The sequence below is a fragment of the Capsicum annuum genome, chromosome 9, assembly GCF_002878395.1.
Source record: "Capsicum annuum cultivar UCD-10X-F1 chromosome 9, UCD10Xv1.1, whole genome shotgun sequence".
NCBI classification, from domain to species: domain Eukaryota; kingdom Viridiplantae; phylum Streptophyta; class Magnoliopsida; order Solanales; family Solanaceae; genus Capsicum; species Capsicum annuum.
This window is the reverse complement of record NC_061119.1, coordinates 175,490,706-175,507,591: the sequence shown is the minus strand read 5'-3', so window position 1 is coordinate 175,507,591 and position 16,886 is coordinate 175,490,706.

The window sequence follows — 16,886 nt, the reverse complement described above, 5'->3', positions numbered from 1 at the left end:
TACCCTTATGCATTATCCTAGTTAACCCCCATTGATCCTTTAGATTTTTCTTTGACAACCTCATAAGTATCCTAATCCCTTCTTTGATAGACCATAATTTGATCCAAAAAGCTCCTAAGTGCTTTAACAAAAAATAGAATTAGTAAGGAGTTGGAGAAATTGAAGAAGAAACAGATAAAATTGATGCCCCAAAGTAATAGTTATTGGTGTTTATATTTGATGTGTGGTGGTTGGGGATGATATTAATGGTTTTAGAAATATTCCCATGGTTGTATAAAAAGAAAAAAATTGAATCTTGAAGGAATAAACAATACGCCCACCATGTTTTGTGAAAATGCTTAAAAGAGATGGTGCAAAATAAAAGAATGGGTAAGACAAAAATGGTATGCATTGGTTGTTGAAGATTGGTTCTAATGTTTAATGTAGTGTATTAAAGCACTTAGAGAGGTTAGTCACTATTTCCAAATAGTTTCTACTCATCCCTTCGCCTACATTACAACTTAAAAAAGCCCTAATTGATCTTAAGCTTTACATTCTAATATTAGTGGAGAATTACACTAAGGGCAAGCTTATGGTTCATTGTGTGTAACTTGTGAATTCTTTATGAGTGTGAGTATAATTTGATTCTTGTATCCATTATGTTATAAATTGCATTATTGTGAGTGTTTATGGGTAACTCTCTTGTTGTGAGGGAACATGTTTGATGAATGAGGGTGATTGGTATGATGTCCTTGATTTAATAATAAGCATCAGTTTTCCACTTAGGTGAGTCAATTTGTGAGGCTAGGATGTTTTGAAGTAGTGTTTTTGAGCTTTCAATTGTGTAAATAACGTGCTTTGTATAGAAACTTGCATTTCGTGTAGTGATTGTAGTACTAGATTGAGTGTCTTTATTTTAGTAGAAGTGTAGCATCACCTCAGAATTTTATGCTTAGAGTAAAGAGTTGTTCGAGGACGAATAAGGATTTAAGTGTGGGGTGATGATCTGAGTTGGTTTTATACACTTCGGTATCATTATTTTAGCTTATTTCACCTTGTTTTGAGAGAAATTCGTGTGCTTAACGTGTTCATATTAATATAAATAAGCATTTAAGCATCCTAGTGTGTGATTACAATGTCCAAATTATTGTTCAAATAAGTTTGTGCTTAATTGAGTCATTTAGAGTTTAATCCGAAAAACTATTTTACTAGCTTGAGCTAGCTGTGTGTCTAGTTGGTCTCGATGGATTCTAATGTGTTTAATTTGTTTCAAATATTTTAAATGTGTAATTATGAGTGGGACAACTTGTTTGTAATATGCGAAGTTCAATTTGATTAAGTCAAGAGTTGGAACATAAAAGTGAAAATCATTGCGAATTTACCTTATCTTAGCTCTTGTTTTGATTCATCGTTGAGGTTATTGTGTTGTTTTAATTTCTAATTTGCGGTGTATGATATTGTAGGAGACTTTGTGAACTGAATACAGTGATATATTGATGATAAAAAGACTCAAAATTCATTGGAAATACACTACAAAAGGCATGGGAAAAAAGAGGGATGTTCAACACTTAACCAAAATTTCGAATGCAACTTCAAGTGAGCTCCTGTGATTTGCTTGCGTCGCAACCTCCATTTCTTGTTTTCAGAAGTTGTGTCGCGACATATATTTCATATTTTCAGAAGTCGCGCCGCGATGGTCATATAAAGTGCCAATTACAATTGATCGCCGACACAGTGTGGGAAATGTCCTATTTTAAGTCAATTTGCACGGCACAAGTACAAAAGAATTAGGGAATCTTTTGGAAATTTTTGGAAATACGTTCCATCCCTGTTAAATCCCACCATAATTTGGAGTTTTAAAGAATATATATATATACACACCTGGGCACAATTTGGGGGTGGACAATTTTGGGCATATTCTTGGACAATTCGGTGGTTGCTACTACTTTAGGTTTTATTAATTTTTTATTTAGCTTTTAATTTTTTGTATCATGTATTCAAATTTTTGGATCGTGATTATGAATATTATCGGCTAAAAACCCTCTTTCCGGGGTTAAAGCCAAGAACATGAGTACTATTATTTTGGATTAATTTTGATTAATTTTGCTTATCATAGTTGGTTGTGTGTTTAATCTTGATTTAATTATTTTATGGATTGATCATCCATAAAATACATATATTGTCAACCTTTTGATCTCGGGAGAGGGAATAGGTAAATAGAACACGGGAATAAACAAAGTTTGGGTTTTTATTCTTTAATAAAATAAAGAATTGAACTTAGAGTCTAGGACAAGGATGTACTTAGATGACTTACTTGATTCAAACGTAGGATGATTTTTAAATAAATTGATTGGATTATTACATCCCCGCTCAATGATGTAGTTGTAATGTCCATATTAGGTTAAAAGATTAGAGGTTGGGAAACCTTGATCATGCAATTAACCCTACGAATCAACAACCAAGATAAGCAAATTAACTAATGAAGTTCAACAACATAGTATGATTGTTCGCAATACTTTAATCCTGGGCTTTAATCCATTGATTGTTCCAAGTAATTTTATTTACGCATTAATACTTTAGTTTTAATTACCAATTTCCAAACTCTCTTTTGGTTACTTTTGCACTAAATTAATCTAAACAGTGAACTAAAATTGAATCGTTGTTAAATCAAGTCTCGGTGGGATTGATACTTGGATTTAATTAGGCCACTTTACTACTTGATAAGACCACATACACTTGTGTGTGCGCTTGGTCGCTGTCAGGTTTTAATTTCGTACTTTCGACGAGTTTAGGACCTTGGAAAAAGACCAAACAATCCTTGGAAATTAAATCGCGAATATTGGAAATCCTGATTTCGCATGTTGGTGTGACGCGGTGTAATTGCGTCGGGCCACTAGAAAAAAGACAATTCCCATTTTGCCCAACGACGCGATACGGTGCTATCGCGTTGGGCTTTTGGAAACGAACGATCCCCAACTGGAAGCTTAGAGCGATGCGGTTCCAATCGCGGTGGCCCACTGAAAAAGGACAATTGCGAAATGGCCCCTTGGCATGACATGGTGGCAATCGCAGTGACACATTGGAAAAGGACAAAAGTGATTCTGCCATCACCGCGACGTGGACTTATCGCTTTGGGCTACTAATTTGCACTAAAATTCCATAACTTCTCACCCGAGTATCGGATTTGAGCAAAATTGGTATAGTTGGAAAGCTAATTCAATTTCCTATGATTTGGTTCGTCTAATAGCTGGGAGTTATTTAAGGCCTTAATATACCTCGAACTCACGCACAACGCTACCAAAGAAATATAATATACTATGCATGCTCTTGAAACACGGGTTCGGATTTTTGGGGTATTACAATTTTCAAGTAAACAAAATCCCCAACATCAATTTTAAGCTCCCTCCTCCCCACATCTGCATAGGATTTCTGACGACTCTATGCTATTTTTAATCTGTCCCTAATCAACTAAACTTTCTCTATCACCTCCTGCATCAAATCTGGGCCTATCAAGGCACCCTTACCAACCTCAAACCAACCAATAGGAGATCTATACCTCCTTTCATAGAGATCTTCAAACGGAGCCATCTAAATACTGTAGTGTAACTCTTATTATAAGCAAACTTAATCAAAGGAAAGTGGTCATCCCAACTACTCTTGAAGTTAAACTCACACGCCCTCAACATATCCTCTAAAGTATGAATAGTCCTCTATGTCTGACCATCTATATGTGGGTGGAAGGTTGTACTGAAATGGACTTAGGTACAAAGACCTTTCTAAAAATCCTTCTAAAATAGGAGGTAAATTAGGTACCCCTATCCGATATGATAGTTAACGGAACTTCATGTAACTTTACCAAATCCCTGAGATAGAGTTTAGCAAAATCTTTGGAGTATTAATTGGTAAAAAATAGGTTGACTTTATCATTCGGTCAATAACAACCCAAATAGAATCGTGCTAACAATACGTACGGGGCAACCATGTAATGAAGTCCATATTCACCACTTTCTACCTCCAGGTGAGAATACTAAATTCCTGAAGTATACCACTAGGTATCTGGTGCTCAACCTTAACCTGATAACAATTAGAATACGTAGCCACGAATTTTACAATATCCTTCTTCATACCATACCATAGATAGATTTTGCACAAGTCACGGTACATATTAGTGGCTCCTAGGTGAATAGAATATCGAGAACCATGATACTCTACTAGAATCCATTGTCTCAAATCATCCATGTCTGGAACACATAACCTACCTTGACAATGAAGAACAATATCTCCCCCTTGTGAGAAAACCTCAACTTTCTGATTTCGAACTGCCACTTTCAAGTTAAGCAGAATGGGATCTTTATATTTCTTTTCCTTCACTTTGGCAACCAACAAAGATTCCAAATCATTCTTAACCCATATACTACCTTCTACCAAATTAACCAACTAAACCCCCAATATAGCAAGCTGATGAACCTCCCAAACTAATTCCTTCTTATCAGCCTCAATATGGATAACACTTCCCATAGATAAGCTGATAAGGGCATCGACCACTACATTGCCCTTTCTTGAGTGATATAAGATACACATATCATAATCTTTCAATATTTCTAACTACCTTCTCTAACAAAGATTTAGGTCTTTCTAAGTGAACACATACTGAAGGCTTTTGTGATGAGTAAACACATCCATGTGAACCCCAAAAAGATAATGCCTCCAAATCTTAGGGCAAAAATAATTACTACCAACTCAAAATCATAAGTCAGGTAGTTCTTCTTATGGGGTTTGAGTTTTCTAGAGGCATAGGATATAACCTTTCCTCCTGCATCAACACACAACCAAGACCAACTCTGGAAGCATCACGATAAACCACATAACCATCTGAGCCCTCTGGTAGATTCAAAACTAGGGCATAAGTGAGTCGAGTCTTCAACTCCTGGAAACTCTTCTCACAAGAATTAGGTCACTGAAATTTGATTTTCTTCTAGGTCAGTCTGCACATGGGAGAGACAATGAGTAAACTCTTTCAACAGACCATCTATAGTTATTGGCTAAACCCAAAAAAACTCCTAATATTTGATAGAGAGATGGGTCTAGGCTAGTTCCTTACTGCTTCGGTCTTTTTAGGATAAACCTGAATGCCTTTACCAAAAATAATATGACCAAAGAAAGTTACTAATTTCACTCAGAAATCACACTTGCTAAAATTAGCAAATAAATGTAATTCTTAAGGGTCTACAGGACAACCCTCAAATGGTATGCATGTTCATCTTTGCTATAAGAATAGACAAGGATGTCATCTATGAAGACTATAATGAACCTGTCCAAGTATTGCTTGAACACCCTATTCATTAAGTCCATAAAAGTTGTAGGAGCATTTATTAGTCCAAAAGACATAACTACAAACTCGCAATGACCATATCGAGTTCTGAAGGTCGTCTTCAGAATGTCACTTTCTCTGAAAGATGGTTCTCTCGAAGCATGCATTGACTAGGTCTGATAAAACCCTTGTCTAAGAGGTCCTTCAACTATTTTTTCAATTCTTTAAGCTTGACTGAAGCCATTCTCTAAGGTGGTATTAAAATAGGCTGGTGTCATGACTCGAGACTACCCCTAGTCGTAACATAGTGCTTAAGGCCATAAGTGACCCCAAGATAACCCATTAACTGATATCTGTTGTGAGTACTAAATAAACTAATAATAAAACATCATATACAAAAGCTAAACTGGGGAGAAATTCTATTAAATATGTAATACTGAAACAATACCCAACATGTCTTAACTACTAATCAAACTAAAAACAAGTCTGAATATTTGAAAGCCTCTAAAAACATCAGAAGTTTATGAAAAATAACCCCAACTAACTCCGACTGACTAAAACAAAGAAAGTACTAAAAATAACTGCAAATAACTTATCCTCAATGGATGAGGACTCACCACAACTGCTACTGAGTGGCACTGAGTTGACTAAGGGTGAGTGGGGAACTAGTCATCCAAACCTATGTTATAAGACAACATAGCACAAAAGAAAGTATACGATCAAGACTTTAAATATACTGGTACCTGGGATAAGCACTAACTATAGTACATATAGCTACTGAGCATGAATGCATGAACATGTAAAATGAATACAAGACCAAATAGATTATGTACTGAAATAATCTATAAAATTAATTGACTGGATAGCTGGTAAACCTAACACTTGGTCATGCAGACCTAAACTAATAAAATCTAAATACTAGACTAAAACTATAGGAGTTATCATGTAACCGACATGCCCCAATCTGAGCTAATCGGGGTCCAACCTGTAACCCCAATTGGAAGGGTGTTAGTGCCTTACCATAGGTACTAACACTGGTTGTGTGGATATACTAAACTGGTGTCCCAAAGGACTAGGGTGTCAGTCCTCTATTGGTGGGTGACCCCTAAAAGAGTGACAGTCCTCTACTGGAAGGTGATATCTCATAACCTATGTTGGCTACATAGTTTTGGAACTTAGGGACTGCTACTAAAGGTCTTAGTCCTCTACAGGCCGGTGGCCCTTTATCCCTAGGTTCACTCGGTGCTAAATCCTACTCCCAACTGAACTGACACTGGTGCTGATCAGAGTTAACAGGACTCACAACTGATAATTGCTCAACATAAACATAAAAATCTGAATATAATGGTAAAAATCATGATCTGACTGACTTGTTACTTGTAATTGAAAACATTCATAGACATCTAGGTATCAGGTGTTCACAGCATACCAGCACTAAATAATACATTAAATACTATAGCATCATCATAATACTGTAAGAAAATTCATGATTCTTAGACCTTTATATAATATATTTCACTAAACTGATGAAATCCATGATTATAAGCATGGGAATATGTTAAACTTATGAGGACATCATGCTTACATGGTTCAATTCATAAATGGATAAATTAACATGGTGTCAATTGAACATAAGATGGGTGACTGAGTTTATAAATCATGTATGAACATAATTCACTTGGGGAAAACACACTGACATCGTTTGAATTCCAAACAACTAAGAGGAAAATAAGAAATTCATACTTGACAATGAAATTTTCATAAAAGGGGTAAAAGAGTTTATACTTGAGAAAGGGGATTCTTGGGACTTAATGGATGGAAGGAACCCACTGATGAATACCCCACATACCTGGGTTTTCTTGAACTCTTGAAGAAAGCTTAGAATTGAGACCTTGGATGATGAATTCTTGAAATAAGCTTTAGATTTTTTTATGTACTTGAGAATGGGAGGAGACTAAGTATCGTGAACTGATAATGAATTCATCAATTAATGCCCCTCTTAGGTTTTAAGTCGTGAGTTGGGTGCTTTGGTAGAGGTTAAAGGGACTAAAATTCCACCTTTAACTTCGATGAAACTGCCCAAAATTACACTACCTCCATGCCACAGAGGTTATCGGGGAGGCTTGCCTCTAGGGCACGCTACGTATCACGGAGGCTAACCTCCATGACACGCTGCATATTGCGGATACTATCCTCCATGACACACTAAAATCACAGAGGCTTACTACCTCTCTGGTCCAAAACCAGCCCGAACCTCTTCCGAAAATTCCAAAACTCTCTCGAGTGACCATTTTAACATTCCTAAACATGTCAACATTTGGAACTCAGAAAGGCCAAAAATAAAATGCTTAAAATCTTGGGGTGTTAAAATGGCTATGTCACTTGTACTTAGTGTGAAATAATTTCTTTGGGACTTCTAAACATGTGACAAATAGCTGGAAACTCATCTAGAATCTTGTAGGGTATTACAATATATCTCCCTTGGGATCATTCATCCCCGAATAAAACAGTATGAGCTGAGACACTAGGAAGACTAAGATCATGTACTAAATACTTATGAGCTAAATCATGATTTAGTGCTGAATTTGAAAAATGATGCATGGACTAAGCTGAATTCATGAATACATGATATGACATGAGGATGGTTGAATAGTTGAGATAGAAAATAAAAGGATTAATTTAAGAAAAAATCATGACCTCAAGTTAAACCTAAATTCGTAGAAAAAACATGGGATACTTGGGCCACATATCAGCTTTTGCTTCCCAAGTCGCTCCCTCAATGGACTGATTTCTCCATATAACCTTAACCAAGGGAACTTCCTTATTTCTTAACCAATGAATCTGACGGTCAAGGATTTCAACTGGGATTTCTTCATAGAAAAGGCTATCTTCCATACCCACAGTATCTAAGGGAATAACAGAAGTTGGGTAACCAATATATTTCTTTAGAAAAGAGACATAAAACACTGGATGCACTGATGCCAAATTTGCAAAGAACTCTAACTCATAAGCTACCTTTCCAAAATGACTCAAAATCTTGTAGGGCCAACAAAGCAGGGACTGAGATTCCCTTTCTTACCAAGCCTTTTCACCCCTTTCATGGGTGAAATTTCCAAATAAGCCAAGTCACCAACATCATACTTAAGATCTCTTCGTCTCACTTCAGTATAGGATTTTTGTCGGATCTGGGTTGTCTTAACCTTTCTCAAATCAACTGAACTTTCTCCATTACCTCATACACTGATTCTGGCCCTATCAAAGTAGTCTCACCTACTTCAAACCAGCCAATAGAAGATATACACCTCCTTCTATAGAGAGCCTCAAATAGAACCATCTGAATACTGGAGTGATAGCTATTGTTGTAGGAAAACTCAATCAAACGTATGTGGACATCCCAACTACCTGTGAAGTCAAGAACACAAACCCTCAACATGTCTTATAACATCTGAATAGTCTGCTCTTCCTGACTATCTGTATCAGGATATAAAGTTATATTAAAATAAACTTGGGTATCAAGACCCTTTTGAAAAGCCTTCCGAAAGTAAGAGGTAAATTGGGTACCTCTATGTGAAATGACGGTCAACAGAACCCCATACAACTTTACCAACTCCCTGAGATAGAGCCTAGCATAATCCTCAATTGAATAAGAAGTATGAATTGGCAAGAAATGGGCTGACTTGGTCATTCTATCTATAATAACTCAAATCGAATCATGATGACGACAAGTATGAGGTAACCCTGTAACAAAATCCATGTTCACCACTTCCTACTTCTAAGTGGGGATGCTAAACTCCTTAAGTATACCACTAGGCCTTTGGTGCTTAACCTTAACCTGTTGATATTTCAAACACTTAGCCACAAATTCTGTAATATCTTTCTTATACCATTCCACCAATAGACTTCTCACAAATCATGATACATCTTAGTGGCTCCTGGGTAAATAGAATTTCACACACCATGTCTCTGATAGTATTTTCTTCCTCAAATCATCCATGCTCAAAATACATAATCTACCCTGACAGCGAAGCATATCATAGGATCCTTGTCTTGCTTTTATTTTACCTTGAAAACTAGAGAATACTCCAAATCACTCTGAACCCAACATAGGATCCCTATCTTGCTTTTATTTTACCTCAAAAACCAAAGAATACTCTGAACCACTCTGAACCCATATACTACCTTCACCCAAATCAACCAACCAAACACCTAATCTACTAAGATGATGAACCTCATGGACTAACTCCTTCTTATCCTCCTCAACATGTGCAACACTTCCTATAGACAATCTACTAAGGGCATCGGCCACTATATTAGCCTTACCACGGTGATACAACACACTTATATCATAGTTTTTAAATAGTTCAAGACACCTTCTATAATGAAGATTTAGATCCTTCTAAGTGAACACAGACTATAAATTCTTATGATCCATAAACACATCAACATAAACCCAAAAAAAGATAATGCATCCAAATCTTAAAGGCAAAGACAATTTCTGTCAACTCAAGATCATAAGTTGGGTAATTCTTCTCATGGGGTATAATTTGTCTAGAGGCATAGGCTACGACCTTACCTCGCTGCATCAATACACAACCAATACCAACTCTAGAGGCATCACAATAAACAATAAATACATTTGAATCCTCTGGTAGAGTCAATACTGGAGAAGAAGTGAGTTTAGTCATCAACTCCTAAAAACTCTTCTAATAGGAATTCGACCACTAAAATTTGACTTTGTTTTGGGATAGTCGAGACATGGGGGAATCAATACAATAAAATCCTTCAAAAACCCATCTATAGTAACCAGCTAAACCCAAGAACCTTAGATATCTAATGGAGAGATGGGTCTAGGATAGTTTCTTACTGCTTCGGTCTTCTGAGGATCAACTCGAATGCCATCACCTAAAATGATGTGACCAAGAAAATCTACTGATCTCAACCAAAATTTTCACTTTTTGAATTTAGTGAATAATTAGTGATCTTTGACATTCTACAATACAATCCTTAAATGGTCTGGATGATCACCTTCACTACGAGAATGGACGAGGATGTCATCTATGAAGACTATGATAAACATGTCCAAGAACTTGAACACCCTGTTCATCATGTCCATTTAATTTACAGGAGAATTTGTTAGTCCAAAAGTGAGGGTAGTTTCATGAAGCTGAAAGATAAGTTGACTTTAGCTCCAGTTGTGACTTTACCTAAAGGCAATGATGGATTTATGGTTTGATATGGTGCGTCACAGATAGGACTTGGTTGTGTGTTGGTGCGGTATGGTAGGGTGGTAGCCTATGCTTCTAGGCATTTGAAAGTTCATGATAGAAATTATCTGACTCATGACTTGGAGTTGTTCGCAGTTGTGTTCTCATTAAAGATTTGGCATTACTATTTATATGAAGTACATGTAGATATCTTTTCTGATCATAAGATCCTGCAATATATGTTCACCCAGAAGGAGTTGAATAAGACATAACGAGAAATTCAAAGTGACCTTACCGAGTTTTGAAGGTTGTCTTTGGAATGTCACAATATCTAACTCTGAACTGATAATACCCGGATCTGAGGTCCATCTTAAAGAAATAGTTTGAACCTTAAAGTTGGTCAAACAAGTCATCAAATCCTAGGAAGAGGATACTTATTATTGACTGTAACATTCTTCAACTGATGGTAGTCGATGCACATTCTGAGTGAACCATCTTTCATGCGTATAACGAGAACTGGAGCACCTCATGAAGAAACACCAGGCCTGATGAAACCCTAATCTAAGAGGTTTTTCAATTGTTCCCTTAATTCTTCAAACTCAATTGTATCCATTATGTAAGGTGGAATTAAAATAGGTTGGGTTTCTTAAAGGAGATATATTTCAAGATCAATTTCCCTCTCGAGATGAACTCCAGGAAGATCTTCAGGGAACACTTTAGGAAACTCATTCATTACTAGTAATGACTCAAGACTCAGAGTTAAGAATTTGAGTCCTTGACTTGGACGATATGGCAAATACAACCCTTGGATATTATCTTTCTTGCCTTAAGATAGGAGATAAACAAACCTATAGGCACTGAAGTACTGTCCTTCCATTCAATAACAGGCATATTACAAAACTGGAATTTGACTATTCTATTTCTACAATTAACTGAGGCATAGCATGAGTGGAGCTAAATCATGCTGAGAATGACATCAAAATCATCCATTTCTAACTCTACAAGGTCAACTGAAGTGAATTTTTTAGACACTTTGATCGTCCAATTTTTGTATACTCATCTGGCTACACTAGTACTACCCACTGGGTAGACACTGAGAAGGGCACTGCTAATATATCGATACTAACACTGAAGTCTACAGCTATATAAGGAGTCACAAAATAAAATGAATATCCAGCATCTAATAGTGTATAAACATGAAGGTGAAAGACTTGTAACGAACCCATAACCACATTAGGATAACTCTCTTGATTATGTCGAGCCTAGAAAGCATAAAACTAGTTCTAATATTGCCCACTGATGGCGCTGGAGGTGACCTTCTGAGTCAGGTGAATTGCTAGAGCTAATGAGAAACTAGAATGACCTGGTTGATGAAAGTATTTACCCTTTTGGGCAATCAGTGGGCAGTCCCTAATGTTGTGGGCTAGCTTGCCACATCCAAAACACGTATCATTGCCTGTCCTGCACTCTTGGGGTGTTAAAATGTCCATTTTATTTGTACTTTGTATCAAATAATTACTTTGGGACTTCTAAACATGTGACGGATAGCTAGGAACTCATCTATAATCTTGTGGGGTATTACAGCTGGGTATATGGAAGGAGATCTATTCTGAAGTCAATTTTCCGCTCAGGAGGAACTCCAAGAAGATCTTCAGGAAACGCCTCTGGAAATTCATTCACTACTGGGACTGACTTAAGACTAGAGATTCTGACACTTGAATCCTTGACTCGAATGAGATGATAGGCACACGCCTTGGAAATTATTTTCCTCGCCTTAAGGTAAGAGACAAATCAACCCATAGGTGTCTAGGTACTACCCTTCCAGTCTATGACTGGCTCATTTGGAATCTAAAATTGAACTATTATATTTCTACAGCCAACTAAGGCATAGCAGGAGTGAATTCAATCCATACCATACCATGAATGATATCAAAATCGATCATCTCTAATTCTACAAGATCAATTGAGGTGAATTTTTGGGATATTATGACTGAGTAATTTATGTATACCTATCTAGATAAAATGGAACTACCAACTAGAGTGGACACAGAGAAAGGTTCTGTGAGAATTTTGGGACTAACACCAAAATCTAATGCTATATACGAAGTCACAGAGGAAAGTGTGCCTCTGGGATATAATAATGCATAACATGAAGGTGGAAAACTTGTAATGTACCAGTAACCACATAAGGAGAACCCTCCTGATCCTGACGAGTCTGAAGGGCATAGAGTTAATTCTAACATTGTCCAATAGTGGCACTAGAGGTGGCGTTTTGCTGAGTCGGGCGACCTGCTAAAGCTGAAGAGGAGTTAGTTTGGCCCTCTTGATGATCATTCATGTCCTTCCACATACCTGATGGGCAGTCTCTTATCCTGTGGCCTGACTTACCATATCTAAAACATGAATCACTATCGTCCATGCACTTACCCTTATGGTGTTTACCACACCTCTTACAAACTGGGTTGGTGTGACCACTATTCATACTACCCTAAGACTTAGAGCCGGGTGCTCTATCACGAGTATCCTATCAGAATTTAGGCACTAGGGAAATAAAAGAAGATGGGGATAGGGATAAAGATTTCTGGAAGAATCAAGAATGATTCCCACCATCAGACCTTGGCTGAGAGAAATTAAAACTACCTGTCATGGCCCTTTTATTCTCCCTTTTCTCTTTTTTTGATCCTCTCCTTCTCAATTTGCTGAGCATGAACCATTAACCTGGAAAGTTCCATTTTCTTAATCAACATTTTTGTCCTACACTCCTTGACTACATCCTCTAACACACTAGATACAAACTTGCTCAATCGAGCCCTAGAAGTAGCCAATATATCAGGAGTATACCTTACCAACTGAGTAAACTTAAGCAAATATTCCTTAACACTCATACTACCATGTTTTAGGTTAATAAACTCATGTACCTTGGCTTCCCTCAGCTCAAGTAGAAAAAACTATCTATAAAAGCAACAGCAAACTCATCCCACTCAATAGGCTCTATATCGACATCTTTATCCTACTTTCAATACTTAACCTAGGTGTGAGCCACCGATTGAAATTGGTAAGCAGATAAGTCAGCACTCTTATGTGGGGTAACACCCATAATAGAAGTCACCTTTTGCATATAATCTAGGAACTCTTGTGGATCCTTCTCCGACTTAGGATCTAGAAAACACCAAGGGATTCATCCGAGTGAAGTCTCGAATCCTGGTTGTTGTCATGTTGACTACTGGGTTGGCTGGGGCAACAGCTTTTTAGTTATTTTGGGAAGACATGGATTGGGGTAGCATTGTGAAGGCAGCCCCGAATTCAGTATGGGAGACCTGCTTATTCAAAGGGTCTTTCAAGATAGGTGGTGGTGCTGGCTGGTCCCCATTCCTTCTTCCATTAGACCTTCTAAGAGGCATTTTCTGTATATAGGTAGAGAACAAGTTAGAAGAGAAAACACAAAGGAGCTCATGCTCCATCGCACGACATAAACAATGAAAAAAGTAAAACTTTCCTAAACCATTTCATAGCCTCTTGTTCATAAGTGTGGCTGCTTCACACCCATGAAAAAAACTCTACTTAATGTGAATTTCAGACACCCTAACCTTAAGTTCTAATACCAAGTTTGTCATGAACCGAGACTACCCCCTAGTTGAACACGGTGCTTAGAGTCACAAGTGACCCTAAGCTAACCTGTGGTTTGGTGCCTGCTATGAACACTAGAGAAAACAATAAAATACTTGGAGGAAGCTAAACTGGAAAAAACTAATAATAAGTAGTAATGGAAATAATATCAATCATGTCTGATTATCTGATGAAACTAAAAACAAGTTTGACTGTCTGAAAGCCTCTAAAACATGGGGAATTGATGGGACAAACCCCCAACTAACTCCATCTAACTAAAATAAAATAAAATATTAAAGGTGATAACTGATTGAAATAAAATAAAATATTAAAGGCGATAACTGATAACCCATCCTCAAAGGATGAGGACTCACCACAACTTCTACTGAGTGGAACAGAAACTGACTAGGTGCGATCTGAGAATTGAGCATTCAAACCTATATTATAAGATAATATAACACAAAAGAGAGCATGCGAGCAGTACTTTAAATGTACTGAATATGCAAGATGGGAAGGCTCACTGGTATAACTAAGCATGAATGCATGAAAATGTAAATTGAATGCAAGACCAAATATAAGCAAGTACTGAATAAGCTGAATAACTGGATAACTGAATATAAAGACATCCATATCTAAGTTGAACATTAACTAAGGACTACGGGAGATAATAATAACCGATATGTCCCAATCTGAGTTTATCGGGGTCAAACTTGTAACCCCTATCAAAAGGGTACTAGTACTTTGCCAAGGGTACCAACACTAGCTGGCGTGGATCTACTAAACTGATGTCTCAAAAGACTAGGGTGTCATGCCTCTACTAATGGGGGACCCTTTATAACCTACGACGGTCGATGGTTTTAGAACTTAGGAATTGCTGCTAACAGTATCATGCCTAACTGACACGGGAGCCATTATTCCTACATTTACTCAGTGCTAAGTATTACTCCCAACTGAATGATACTAAATTATAAATTAGAACACGAACTAATAATTGATACGCTCAAGTCATGGTATTATGAAATTAACAATACCTGTACAATATGAACTGCTCATTAGCATATAAGAAAAGACAAGTAACATGATACAATAGAACATGATAAAGATAGAACATGATAAAGATAAAACTGATTATGGTATGGAAAATCATGAATAGTACTTATTGTTTCAATAACTGATCGTGTTAATGACAAGCAAAATTATCAGACATATGGAAACACAATTCTTATGGGGAAGCATATTTGCATGGTTCATAACCACAGCAACTAAGATAAAGTTGATAAATCTCATATTTGACTTGGAACCCAATTAGAAAGGAGAAAAGAATTTGTACTTATAAATTAAGAAAGTTCTTGTAACTCAATGGGTGGAAGGAACCCACGAATGAAATCCCACATACCTGAAGGCATACTCCTTGGAGGAATTTCTTGGGATTGAACTCAAACTTAAAGAACCCTAGCTATATTTGGGGAGAAGAGAAAATTACCTCTAGGTGGAATATGAGTAAATCATGGATTTGGAGAATTTTGGTCTTTTATACCACTCTTTGGAAAGCCCAAATGATGTGTCTTTGGCTTTTGAAAGAGTAGGAAAATACATAAAAGTCCTTGAAAAATCATGCAGGAAATTCTGCTCCCAATTATTACGACTTACCCTACGACTGGCCATGTGTCGTGGTCTAAGTCGTAACCTGAAATCCTAAGGTTTTAGTTCCTTTTTGTTATGACTATGAATTCCCTCTTGAAGACTCATCACGAATGATCATGAGTCATTAGGTAACATCGTAGTCTAATATTGGGTTTATGACTATACACTGTTGTGATAATGAGTCCCTCCAAACTACTCGTTGTCACTGGTGATGGGTCGTATGGTGGGATCATTATCACTGGGATTAGAACTGAGGATCCTTATTATTATGATGATGACTTCTCGTAATGACTCTTTACGGCTAGTAATGGGTCTTCACATGAGTCATAGCCACTGCAGCTGACTGACACTTAAGGAAAATTTGCATAACTTTTTGCCATGATATCGGATTAAGGCGAGACTTGGGGAATTGGAAAACTAAATTACTAGCCTATCTTGTAAAGGGTATGGATCTTGAAAACTTGGGGGTATTATGCTGGTACGTCCCATTTTGAGGGGAACTTGCCCCAGACTTACGAGAAGTGATAATGGACCTTCTTACTGCAAGGACTTGGTCTCTGACTTGAAAGCTTCTCAATGAACCTTTTTGTTGAACGAAGGAGATAGACGAGCTTGATAATATTCAAAATTTTGTTGAGCCTCAAGCCTCTTCTCATCAAGAGTTTCCAACTCTATAAAAAGCAACTTAGCATTTTTTTCTTCAGTGAGCCCTTCATGAATAGCCAGTCTTAAGGAAGGTATTTGATGCTCAAGTGGTAGGACTACTTCAACTCCAAAAGCAAGTGAGTATGGGATTGCTTGTGTCAGTGTTGGTTATTTGTCCTATATGCCCACAAAGCTTCTGTCATTCATTCATGATAGTCTTATTTGGATTTAGAGATGACTTTTTTCAATAGATTGCATAAAGTCTTATTGAATGCTTTGGCTAGACCATTGGTGCCAACACAGTACATAGAAGACTTGCGCTACTTGAAACCAGAGAGATCACAATTCTTGTTCAGCAGCTTGTTATCAAAATGGCTTGACGTTGTATAGAGTATCTTTGTGGTAAATGAAGTGTGGTGTATGATGGCCAATATCAGTCTTTCTCCTTGGATCTTCTGGAAGTATTCCATAACATAAGTAGTCAATGACAGGTTGTC